Here is a 13,421-nt window from a genome sequence, read left to right as displayed (position 1 = left end):
ATTCTCTTACTCCTAATTATTGGCCACGACCCACCCGCTGGCTCCTTTCTCTCGCTGCCTCTTTCTCTCCTTCACGGCTGCCAGAAATGCCTGCTTCTGGCCAAGGGTTGGGGGAGTTGCACTGATAACCGATGAGCTAAAAAGGCTGGATGAGGCCCCGGAGTTGCCAGTTGTTTGACTCCACCTGCTTTCATTCAAAATAGTAGGTCAGAAGTTGCATCCTGAAGAGGCAGCCATGTGCTTGTCAGGCAGGACCACCGCCCCACCAGCCCAAAGCAACAGCAACCCTGGAGGGAAAAGAAAGGAATGTCCGTCAGATTTACAAGGGCACTCTCCTTAATGTATTGCTGCATTCAGGCTGCCATCATAAACATACTTGCTAGCAAGCGAGCCCTGTTGAACACAGTGGGATTTACTTATGAGTAGACATACATAAGGTGAAAACACGATGGAAGCTTATGACGAATCTTTAGAGTCTCACACACTCAGGGATGTGTTCTTAGGGATTTGAATTCCTTACATTTAATATACTCTGTTTTTTACGGGAAGGGGCTTTCCTTTAGTTTATCCATGAACGAGAGATGTGATACAAAGGTGACATAATTTCCTCATACTTTTCTTCCTTTAAGCTAGTGGCAAATGCTTTCCACTGAGTATAAAAATCAGTAGGTATTCATTTCCTCCTAGCCTGTACTACCCAGGATATCATCCAGTTTAATGAGAGTTTATGACTGCCAGCTAAACACTTGTTGCCCTGAGCTAATCTCTAGCTATGCATGCAGGACTCGAGTCCAGGAAGAAAGTAGTTGTAGAGAACGCCCAACAGACTCTCAGTCCATTGCTTTGCAGATATACAGGGGCGCCGACTTATAAAAAATATTGGGGGGGCCCATACTGGGGTCCTGCCCCGGGAAGTTTTCTAAGATCCGCTCCCGGCCCGTTGCTGCTGCTGCCGCCCGCCTTGTGGCCCCCTCGCCAGCTGAGGGAGGGAGAGAGACCGAGAAGGAGAGAGATGCGTGGTGGGCAAGGCAAGTGCCCGCCGCGCCTCGCCTCCCACCGCCCCTCGTGCCGGCCGCCCCCTCCCCTCCCTTCCCCACCCGCACTCGCTCGCTCGCCCTCCTCACCCCAGCTCTTGGCCGTTCGCCCCAGGAACTCGCCGCTGTTGGGGTTGTAGATGAACCTCCGCCACTCGGCCATAGACTGGCTGAAGGGCTTCTCCTCCTCCTTGGCCATAGCGCGAGAGAGAGAGAGAGAGAGAGAGGCTGGAAAGAGAGAGGGAGCTCGGCGGTTCGCGGGCGGCGGTTTTTCCCCTGCCGAAACAACAGCGGCTCCTCAGAACCGCTAAGTAACCTTGGTGCTGTCGACGGTGACCCTTTGCTGGCGGAGGAGCTTAACTTCTTCTTTGCTCGCTTCGAGAAGGAGCCACCTGAGACGCCGGTATTACAGCCACCAGCCCATAGGGGCCCCTCATTCACTGTAGAGGAGCATGAGGTGAGACAGGTATTGAGGATGGTGAATCCGAGGAAGGCTGCTGGACCTGATGGCATCACGGGAAAGGTGTTGAAGGGCTGTGCGGATCAGCTGGCGAGGGTCTTTACTAAGATCTTCAACAAGTCCTTACACCAGTCTATTGTCCCACCCTGCCTGAAGTCGTCAACTATTGTTCCTCTGCCTAAAAAATCCACAATCAGTAGTCTGAACGACTACAGACCAGTTGCACTGACTCCAATCATCATGAAGTGTTTTGAGAAACTGGTGCGCCGTCACATTATTTCCTGTCTTCCATCAACTTTTGACAACTACCAGTTTGCATACAGGGCAAATAGATCCACGGAAGACGCTATCACTACCACTCTCCATGCTGCTCTGTTCCATCTGGAGCAGCCGGGGAGTTATGTGAGGCTGCTGTTTGTGGATTTTAGCTCTGCTTTTAACACTATCCTCCCCCATAGACTGGTGTCCAAGCTAGAGGCGATTGGACTCTCCAACTCCACCTGTCTCTGGGTTTTGGACTTTTTGTCAGAACGTTCTCAGAGGGTTAGAGTAGGGTCACATATGTCCACAGCCCTTAGCCTTAACACCGGCTCACCACAGGGTTGTGTGTTGAGTCCCCTGCTCTATACTCTCTATACGTATGATTGTACAGCCATTTATTCCAGCAACAAAATCATCAAGTTTGCTGATGACACTACGGTGGTGGGGCTCATTTCAGGAGGGGATGAGTCCGCCTATCGGGACGAGGTGGAGCGGCTTTGTGCTTGGTGTGGAGAGAACAATCTGGCTCTTAATACGACTAAGACCAAGGAACTGGTGGTGGATTACAGGGGAAAAAAGGCGGACATTCAGCCCTTGTATATCAACGGGGAACGGGTGGAGAGGGTGGCGGAATTCAGGTTTTTGGGAGTGACTATCGATCAGGGCATGACTTGGAGCGCAAATACCACTGCTCTGGTGAAGAAGGCCCAGCAGAGAATTTATTTCCTCAGACTTTTAAAGAAGAACAATCTGAGTGAGAGACTGCTGGTGTCCTTCTACCGAGGCTCCATAGAGAGCATTCTCACATACTGTATTTGTGCCTGGTTCTCCAGCTGTACAGCTAGGAAGAGGAAGGTGCTCCAGAAGGTCATAACCACAGCCCAAAGGATTATTGGTCATCCCCTCCCATCTTTGGAAGAACTGTACGGTTCCCGTTGTCTTAGAAAAGCAAACAATATCCTGCAGGATGCATCTCACCCGGGACACAGTCTGTTTGTACTACTGCCTTCTGGCAGGAGATACAGAAACATCAAGTCAAGGACAAATAGACTGAAAAATAGTTTCTATCCAAGAGCTGTGGCCTTCTTAAATGCAGTAACTCGATAGTGTGACCTGGGAGTTTGATGGGTGTGGGTGTGGGTGTGGCTGGAATGTGGTTTGTTTGGTTGTTGTTGTTGTGTTGCTTTTGTTGTTTTTAAGGGATGGCATCCAATTTCGTTGCACTTGTGCAATGTTGCACTTGTGTAATGACAATAAAGAATCTATCTATCTATCTATCTATCTATCTATCTATCTATCTATCTCAGGCGCCCGGCGGGAGAGCAGAAGAGAGGAAAAGGAAAGAGGGGCTGGGCCAGTCGCACGCACCGAGCAAAACTACTCGCGCCGCCTCTTTTACTACCGTAATAATTATTTGTTTTAACTCATTACTGAATGTATTTTAAAAGGTAACTATCATCAAACAAGGAAAATAAAAAATACCAACATAATTTTGTGATTTTACAAAGCATAATATAACTACCGTATTTTTCGCTCTATAACACGCACCTGACCATAACACGCACATCGTTTTTAGAGGAGGAAAACAAGGGGAAAAAACATTCTGAATGAAACAGTGGATGTATCATTTTTGTGCTTCATGCTGTGGCCACAGACATGTGATCTGATGGTGAATTTGGGGTGACCCAATGCAAAAATCCTGAGGATCCATGTGGATCCATGTTTTGTAACCACGTTTTTGCACCATTGCAGCCCCAGGCAACAGTGGGTGCGTGATTTTGGGGGGGCAGGCTGTAGCCATGGACATGCTATGTGCTCTGATGGTGAATTTGGGCTGACCCAATGCAAAGATCCTGAGGATCCATGTGGATCCATGTTTTGTAACCACGTTTTTGCACCATTGCAGCCCCAGGCAACAGTGGGTGCGTGATTTTTGGGGGGCAGGCTGTAGCCATGGACATGCTATGTGCTCTGATGGTGAATTTGGGCTGACCCAATGCAAAGATCCTGAGGATCCATGTGGATCCATGTTTTGTAACCACGTTTTTGCACCACTGCAGCCCCAGGCAACAGTGGGTGCGTGATTTTGGGGGGGCAGGCTGTAGCCATGGACATGCTATGTGCTCTGATGGTGAATTTGGGCTGACCCAATGCAAAGATCCTGAGGATCCATGTGGATCCATGTTTTGTAACCACGTTTTTGCACCACTGCAGCCCCAGGCAACAGTGGGTGCGTGATTTTTGGGGGGCAGGCTGTAGCCATGGACATGCTATGTGCTCTGATGGTGAATTTGGGCTGACCCAATGCAAAGATCCTGAGGATCCATGTGGATCCATGTTTTGTAACCACGTTTTTGCACCACTGCAGCCCCAGGCAACAGTGGGTGCGTGATTTTGGGGGGGCAGGCTGTAGCCATGGACATGCTATGTGCTCTGATGGTGAATTTGGGCTGACCCAATGCAAAGATCCTGAGGATCCATGTGGATCCATGTTTTGTAACCACGTTTTTGCACCATTGCAGCCCCAGGCAACAGTGGGTGCGTGATTTTTGGGGGGCAGGCTGTAGCCATGGACATGCTATGTGCTCTGATGGTGAATTTGGGCTGACCCAATGCAAAGATCCTGAGGATCCATGTGGATCCGTGTTTTGTAACCACGTTTTTGCACCATTGCAGCCCCAGGGAACAGTGGGTGCGTGATTTTGGGGGGGCAGGCTGTAGCCATGGACATGCTATGTGCTCTGATGGTGAATTTGGGCTGACCCAATGCAAAGATTCTGAGGATCCATGTGGATCCATGCTTTTTAACCACATTTTTGCACCATTGCAGCCCCAGGCAACAGTGGGTGCGTGATTTTTGGGGGGCAGGCTGTAGCCATGGACATGCTATGTGATCTGATGGTGAATTTGGGCTGACCCAATGCAAAGATCCTGAGGATCCATGTGGATCCATGCTTTTTAACCACATTTTAAGTGGGGAGGGAAGGAAAAACACAGAAGGGACACGGAGCAGGAGAGGGGTGTGCAGAGAAGCAGCTGGCTAAGAATGCAGGAGAGGGGTATAACAGGAGGAGGGAGGAAAGGAAGGCAAAAGTTTCCCCTCACCTACCCACCCAAGTCAGCCAGCTCGCGCGCTCTCTCTCGCTCTCTCTCCCTCCTGCACGGAGCACAGAGACACACTCTGCTTTCCCTCTGCCTGGAGGGGAGGGGCTTTCCCTGCTCTTTGATCCGTTTGAGCAAACACAGCAAGGAAACAGAGCAGGGTGGGCAGTAAGACCCTGAGGCAGAATGCCGGAAAAATACGGTAATAATTTTCTTAAATTATTGGGGGGGCGGAGCCCCCCCAAACGAATTTTTGAGGGGGCTCGGGCCCCCTCAGGCCCCATGGAGTCGGCGCCTATGCAGATATATGCATAAGAAGCCCACTGGAATACATGGGTTTAGATGCCTCTCTGCAGAGAATAGGAATGCAACTTAGGCAGTAATAACCGGGTAGTTCAGGGCTGTTTCCCGTATTGCAGATTAGTGAATACATTGGTGAACTGAGCATACCTCTTTGTTTGAGTGTGTGTACATGGGCATAGCCAGGGGGGCAACTGCCCCCCAGTCAAGTAAAACAATAACTGACTAATCACTTCGGTTTTGCCCCCCAACAAAAATCCTGGCTGTGCTCATGTGTGTGTATCTGAAAAGCTAGCTTCAAATGTGTACTTGCATCACATCTTATAGGAAATACTGCATGTACTCATACATAATTTGTGATATGGTCCTAAACAGGGCCAGATCCAGCTTTGAGGTACCTCTGGACAATATGTCCACTGTTGGTCCCCTTCTCCATTGTGGGCATAGCTGGTTGCTGTGACAGTGCACCAAGCAGCACCTGATGAATGTGTCCGGCTACTCTCTAGTTTACCACAGTGCCCCAGAATGATGCTAGATCAGGTGCATTGTGGGAAATGAACAGGGTGGCTAGGTCCAGCCACTTGGGGCTGCTTGGAGCATCCCCCCACCCCAATTAAGGGAGTTGGAACAGTGTAAACATCAGTAGTGGTATGACTGCTACCCAAGGATGCCAGGTACTGATGCCAGCCTAGGTCCTTAAGTTTTTTCTTCCTGTTCATTTTCACTTTTATCAAATATTGTGCCACACTAATTGATCAAATAATCTGAAGCAAGGGGACCACCTCTTGAATAAACACTAAAATAGAACAGATTATTTTTTCACTTTTTGTGACTTCATTTAATTTATACCACATTGGGCGAAGATTAATCATTTGTAACTGTTCTGCTGTTGGTCTGTTTATAAAAATGGTTGATGTGTCAAAATATAGCTTTTTAATGAGGATATCAAGATATCGTGAAAAGTCGTTACCTTCAGAAATGGCACTAACCAATGTACAAGCAAGATTTTATAAGGCAAATTTGTAAGGTAAATAGCTGCTGGAGAGGCTTGATTTTTTCCAATATTTTAATTTTAATGTATTCGTTATGATTAATAGTCACTTATAAAAACTGTAATTGGTATAATGGAATTTTAAGCTGAGCTATGTAAAGTTATGGGCTGTACTTAGTCATTATTTTATTCATTGAGTCAACTGACAAGTTTTAATGAAATTGATTCTCACTGATTTATGCTTAATTAATTTTGCTTTACTTCTCATCTCATCTAATATATAATGTCCCTCTCCCCTGCTTTATATTATGACCTGAAAACGTGAAATAAAATGAATAAAAATCCAGACTCTTCTGTGTGTGGTATTCCAGAATAACCAATATGGTTTCATTCCCTAGTTATGCTTATGTCACTGTTTAGGTTTATGTCACATACTCAGTTATGTTTTGAGATGCTGGATATATTTATTGTATAATATTTTTTAATATTACTTATTTTTATTGATATTGTCCTTAGCCATCTTGAAGATATTTTGGAATAGCAGGTACAGGGTAAAAATATGTTAATACGTATTAATATGTTAATACATGCATGTTTACATCATTCAGTGATATTTACTTTCTGCTGCCTCACATTACAAAAATGGCAGTGAAATCAGAGCAGACAGAGTATAGGCTACACTTAGATCAGGCTTCCTCAACCTCAGCCCTCCAGATGTTTTGAGACTACAATTCCCATCATCCCTGACCACTGATCCTGCTAGCAAGGGAACATGGGAGTTGTAGGCCAGAAACATCTGGAGGGCCGAGGTTGAGGAAGCCTGACTTAGATTATCATACCGGGCTAGGAAACCTGTGGCCCTTTAAATGTTTCTAGGCTACAGCTCCCATCATCCCTGCCCATTAGCTATGCTGGCAGGGGCTGATAGGAGTTGCAATCCAAAACCATCTTGGAGGGCTATGGGTTCCCCTTCCCTGTTTTCAAAAGGTCAGCCATCATAAAGGCCAGCTTGCAAATTACAAGGAAGGGTGATAGAGAAAGTAGAAGTGACTCACACATCTTTTCATGCATTACGGTATTATGCAAGGGTGTATGTGCTCAATATCGCATCCTGATTTAACCATATATTTGGAAAGTTTTGAAAGAAGGAAGAGGTGGCCTGCAATCTGGACATGTGTTAAAGTATTCATAACAGCAGCTCCATGAGTCAACAGCATGAGAGCCAAGCAACTCACACTATCACATCCCTTTTATGGCTTCCCCGTGGGAATATACCAGAGGTGGTTATACTCAGAAATAGCCAGCAATACACAATCCGATTGCAGTGTTAACAAAGCTCAGACCTCAAAAGAAATAGGAAACATTTTAGTCCAAATGGAACAGGAAGAAGCTAGAAGATAGAAGACTTCAGATGTGATTTTTGAAAAAAAATAAGAAATAAAGAAAGAGGTGCCAGCACCCAAAGTCTGATTCACGTGCTTAAAGCCTGCGGAAAACAGGACTGAGCAGTCTGCCCATCAGCTGGTGAGTGAAAGGTTCAATTCTGCTCATTTTGAGTGCATGAGGGAATCCCCTGCAGGGAACTCATTCACCCCAAAACTGCAGCAAATGACACTGACAGTGAACTCTCTGCCCATCAGGTGATGCATGGAGAGTTCAATTCTGCTTGCTATCTTCCTCCACCACTCAAATGTCAATCACCTGTTGTCGGGATTTCATCAGATGATTTGATGGGTGGTCCACATCTCTGCTATAAAAAAAGAAAGTGATACTCTGTACCAGAGTATACCATTGGCAAAAAACAAACAAACCACTGCATAGTGATGCCTAGAGCTTTCTGGTTTCTCATCTTCCTCTGTAACTGTGTTTAACTGCTGTTTGAAACGTAGGCATTAGCAAGTGGTTATATACTGGTATATACACATATATGAATCACTTGACTTAAAATACACTGAAGTGATCTAGCAATTTAAAAACAACAACATTTAAATTCGGATGCAGACTGGGTTAAAAAAAATCTCCACTTAAAAGGCTTGCTGGGAAAGGAAGGTCTTCAACAGCCATTGAGAAGTGCTATTTTTAATGCAAATAGAGGGAATTTTCAATTTCATGTACTGTGTCCACCCCTTGGTGCTGATGTAGTATATATTGCTTTGTTGTTAATTTTGCTGTCTGGTCTTTGACAATCAATAAAGAATGATTGGTGAAGCGATACAACAGCCATTGAAAAGACAGAAGACAGCAAAGATGGCACCTGTTTGATATATCATAGGAAGGCATTCTATTGGCTGGCTATATAAGGGGTATATATCCTTTTCAGATATCCTAGTCCAAAGCTGTACAGGGCTTTGTAAACCAGGGCCACCTCAGGCCCTAGATATTTATGCTGCGAACAGCTTCACCTGTTGATTTCTGCCTAGCGAAGATACAAGAGCAGATCATACGATTTTTCCTACTTAATTAGTAGTTTAAGCTACCTTGTGTGCTCATAACTAGAACAGTCTCCTCAAATTTATGAGCACTCTTTTCTCACCAGGAGAATGTTGATTCTTCATATCACACACTTCCACTGTGCCTGTAGTAAGCGCTTGCAACAAATCTGGTTGCTCATCTGACCTTATATATCTGCACTGACGTGTACATTTTGTATGTACCTAAGAGTGTCTCTGATTCCAAAGGTTAAGTATGGACAAAGTCAACACTCAAATGAGGAAAACTATGTGCTGAAGTGGCACAGATGATCCAAAAGGTGGCGCACTTCCTTATTGGTTACCCCCTGAGGTAAGGATTGCGGAACATTGTCATCTAAATTCTTTATGGCCATTAGTGGTTGCTACATAGTTTGACTGTTTTCTCATAAAGGTAGAAAGGTGAACTGTGCCACCACGATTGATTTTTGATTCGTAACAGTTATACGGGTCTCAAAGTGGGTACGGTACATGATGGAAAGCCAAGCTGGGCAACTTAAATTCTATGAAAGTAACCACAAAACTGTAGCATGTGTCCCAGAGCAAAACGACTAGCTAACTAGTCCGTCTGGATATATTATGGGATAAAGCTGTTTGCCATATGGTAGTGGCTTGTATGCAGTGTGTGTAGTATTCAGTCATGCAGGGAGCCAATCTTTGGCATCTGGCGGCGATGTGGTGAAAGGAATTTTAGCAAACTTTCAGTGCCACACACTCCTGATCAGCTGCCATTGTCTCAGTGCATGGACAGGTGACGGTATTCCCATTTGACTACTTGGTAAAAGGTCATCTATAGCCACCCCAAGTTTAACTGTAGCCTGGTGATTGCAATACATTAAGTTGTAATCAATGTTAGTTCTACTCAAAGTAGATCTGCTGATAATCATGGGCATGGACAAATTAGGCCCTTTCATTTCAGTGAGTCTACTCTGAGTATAACTTAGTTAGATACAACCCGTTGTTATGATTTGATTATGTCCAAAATGTAGCTAGATGTTGCAGCCACAGTTTCACGTGATCACTGAATGCACTGCCTTGGAGAATTCTGATTATTTGTCAAGGCCGCAGCAACCAGTGTAAAATATATGAGCCTTGGGGTCCCTTTCACCCCATTCTATTATTCTATATATGTACACAGATAGGTATCTGAGAAATATGGGCTACTAACTATTGAACCCACTCTGTATTACCAATATTATATACTCCTAATCCGGTTTTGGAGAATGCAAGCATCACAATCTGTTGGGACAAAGTTTATTCTACACAGCAAAGAATTATAACAAGCTAGGTATATTTTCTGTAAATAACAATAAGAAACATATGGTAACAATAGATGTAGCCATGCCGCTTCACTCCCCCTGCTCTCAGAAACTAAACAAGTAATAAAAAATTGAAATTTCACAGTAAGAAAGTTTGCAAACTTGATGATGTTTCCTGTTTTTCTGAGCTGCTGGAGTGATACTTAAAAGAAGAAGATGCTTCTGTCTGTTTCCCCATATACATAGTCATTGTGCTTCAGATATGTCATGGTACTAGGAAATATAAAACAAGACAAAGCTTCATTAAGATGGTTTGAGAAATTCATGACTATGACATTGGCACAATATCCAGTGTGTGTTGAAATAATAATATTAAAAACTGATGTATTCATTTATAACAAAATATTTATATACTGCTACTCATAAAAAAGCAAAGCAGATTACAGTCATCATAAGTAAAACCACAAACAAAAACCATACAAAAATCAGAGATACCTAACTACAAAATGTGCCTCTATTCAGTGTTGCTTCTACTCATGACCAAGCAACTACAGAAGGCACAGTTTCCAAAAAGAGCTTGAAGCCTTACATGTTGTTTAGAATATAACCAGTGATAACCAGTAAGTCCAGCACGGAAAAACTGACATGTATAAACCCTAATTAACACTCAAACATCATTTCCAGCACAGCTGAGCACAACATAGAGAACTAAGAGAACAAAGTGGCTTACATCATCCTTTGGTGTCCACCATTTCTATTGTGGAGAGATTGGAGGGGTGCCCAGGGAACTGGATTTCCCCTCTATTCACAACCAGCCTCACTGCCTAAGCAACCCAAACAGTTGCTCAGAGAAACAATGTCTTAAACCTTCACTTTTAAGGAACATTACTACACCTGATTTATGCCTTAACCAACTAAGTTTCAAAATTAAGTAAAGGACACAAGGTTTGGAGGAAAAGGTACAAGAAGCTGCCCCAAATATCCTGCTGCTTCAACTGGGGTTGCCTAGCAGTATTTTTGTTTTTGCTGCCACAGAAAGCAGTGTCATTGCTTCCTTCTGATGTGATAAGAGTGAACGCCCACCATTGTATTAATTTGTGAGGAATAATTCTTAATTACCTCAGCCCAGGAAAAAGGACAGGCTCATTTTCTGCTCAGGACACACAGCACTGTCTGTTATTGCACTACCTGTCCGAATCCCAGTGCTTCTTTCCTTAAAAAAATGTTTAGGGGTACTGTCATTTTGACTCCAGAAAGTCACCATTTGATAGTTCAAATTGAGAAAAATAAATACAGTAAATGGACAAAAGTACAAAGATTCACAAAAAATCTAGGGGTATGTGTACCCCTGCGTCCTGTGCCCCCCCCCCAAAGCACTGCTGAATTCTATTGCCCAAATGCAGGTAAAAGGTCTAGGGTTGCCATACGTCTGGAATTTCCTGGACATAGATGGGAATCGGCCATCGGAATCAGTTTGTGGGTTGAAATTGCTGAAATGTCTGGGAAATCTGGATGTATGGCAGCCCATGTCAGCAGTGTCATATTGGGTGGTTTTCCTTAAAAATTGCTCAAAAGTTTCTCTCTCTCTCTCTCTCTCTCTCTCTCTCTCTGCAAAAACGTTGCCAAAAAAACTCAACAACTTTTCTGAGTTACTAGGGGTGTGTGTGTGTGTAGATATATCATGTTATCTGCCTTTGTCCTAGGCTATGTGCACATTATTTTCCCCTGCTGCCTTTCAAATCACATTTGCACTTGGTGTACACATCAGAGAGTGGGGAGTGGGCTTTCACTTGCTGCTCATCGCCTGGTTCCTCCCACCCCCATGCCTGCAGCTTCTACCTGCAGCAAACTCCTACTCAAGGAAACTGCCATCTGCACATGCTCGGTGGCTATTTGAACCATACACAACTCAGGTTAACCATGTCTTGCGTTTTCAAATTGGACGGAAGTTGGTTTGAGGCAAAACACACCAAACAGCAGTATTTCCCAATGAACTACAGGATAGATATGGATTGTGGCTAATATATTGCATATTCTGCTTCAGGCAGTGGGAGCACCCTGGAACCAAAATAAACCATAATGTGTATACATCCATACCTAGAGCAGATGTCAAGGCCATTGATTTCAACGGGTCTACTCTGAGGATCACTAATGTTGCTTATAATGCTTACACTTTCTGTGCTAGAAAGCTGACTGATTTGAAGTCAAGGACAATGGGGAAAATAAATTGGTGCCTATTTTTGCAATGTCTGGCAAATGCCCATAGAGCACAGTTAAAATATAAAGTGCAATATTGCCAAGACTATATGAATGTTTTATTATTTCTTGTAGGTGTCACCAAGTGAAGTTTGATATACTGTAATACATATGCCTTGAACATTTATGTTTTATGGCTGTGATTTATGGGGGTGTTTATGTCATGTGAATAGTTTTATTTAAGAAAGAACAAAAGTTGCTCATTTTGTACTCGTATTTTCTATTCGTATGCTGTTGTGGTTTCTACCTCATATAATATGACTAGCTGAGAAACTCCAACCAAAGCTTTGAATATGTTTCTCACATTCTTGTCCTGGGCTATTACATTTCTGCACAATCAGCACCAAATTCACTGGCTGCTTTTTTTTTTTGCTATTTATCAATTACTACTATTACACTGAGTAACAAGGGAAATACAGATTAGTGTTAATATCACTCTTATATTGAAGAGAATAAAGCAGGCTGCATTTTTAATTTTGCACATATATTTCCCCAGCTGTTCTGAAATTACTTGCTTTAAGTGGTCTGTAAGATTGCAATGAAAGTAATATATGAATACGCTAAGTATAAAATTGATTTTTAAAAAATGCTTGCTTGTTGTGTGCAAGCAGCTGTGATAGGAACTTTGAAGAAACCTCTTTGTTGATGACTCAAAAGAAGGAACATGAAAGAAGAAGGGAAAATATTGCTAGGTACCTACCAGGCAACAGCTGTTAGGTTAGGTTTGCAAATTTCCCTGTTTACTTACTCTTACCTTATGGAGGATGCTTACAGGGGCTAGATCTGCTGTGTGTGTGTGTGTGTGTGTGTGTGTGTGTGTGTGTGTGTGTGTGTATGCATGCGCAGAGGCTCTTCCCCGACACTTAATACTTGCATAATGTGGCGTTTCAGGCAATCCTTGTGGGGAATGATTGCAATGCATCATGACTATTGTTGCGATCAGCTTCTCCACAGAACCCTTTCAGTCTCCTATAATAAGAAGAAACTATGATCTGCATAGGAAATGCTAACCAGATTAACACAAATGGTTTATGTTGAAAAAATGAAAAGTGAGTGGACCAGATATCCTTCAGAGCCCTTCCTACGTCTCAGTTCTCTTGTAGCCTTTTCTCCCAATATTAGTTAAACAGCAATTAGGCTATTGTTGTTGTTGTTTAGTCGTTTAGTCGTGTCCGACTCTTCATGACCCCATGGACCAGAGCACGCCAGGCACTCCTGTCTTCCACTGCCTCCCGCAGTTTGGTCAGACTCATGTTTGTAGCTTCGAGAACACTGTCCAACCATCTCGTT

Source organism: Podarcis gaigeae (assembly GCF_964106915.1).
Source record: "Podarcis gaigeae genome assembly, chromosome: 1".
NCBI lineage: Eukaryota > Metazoa > Chordata > Lepidosauria > Squamata > Lacertidae > Podarcis > Podarcis gaigeae.
This window is presented reverse-complemented; position numbering follows the sequence as displayed.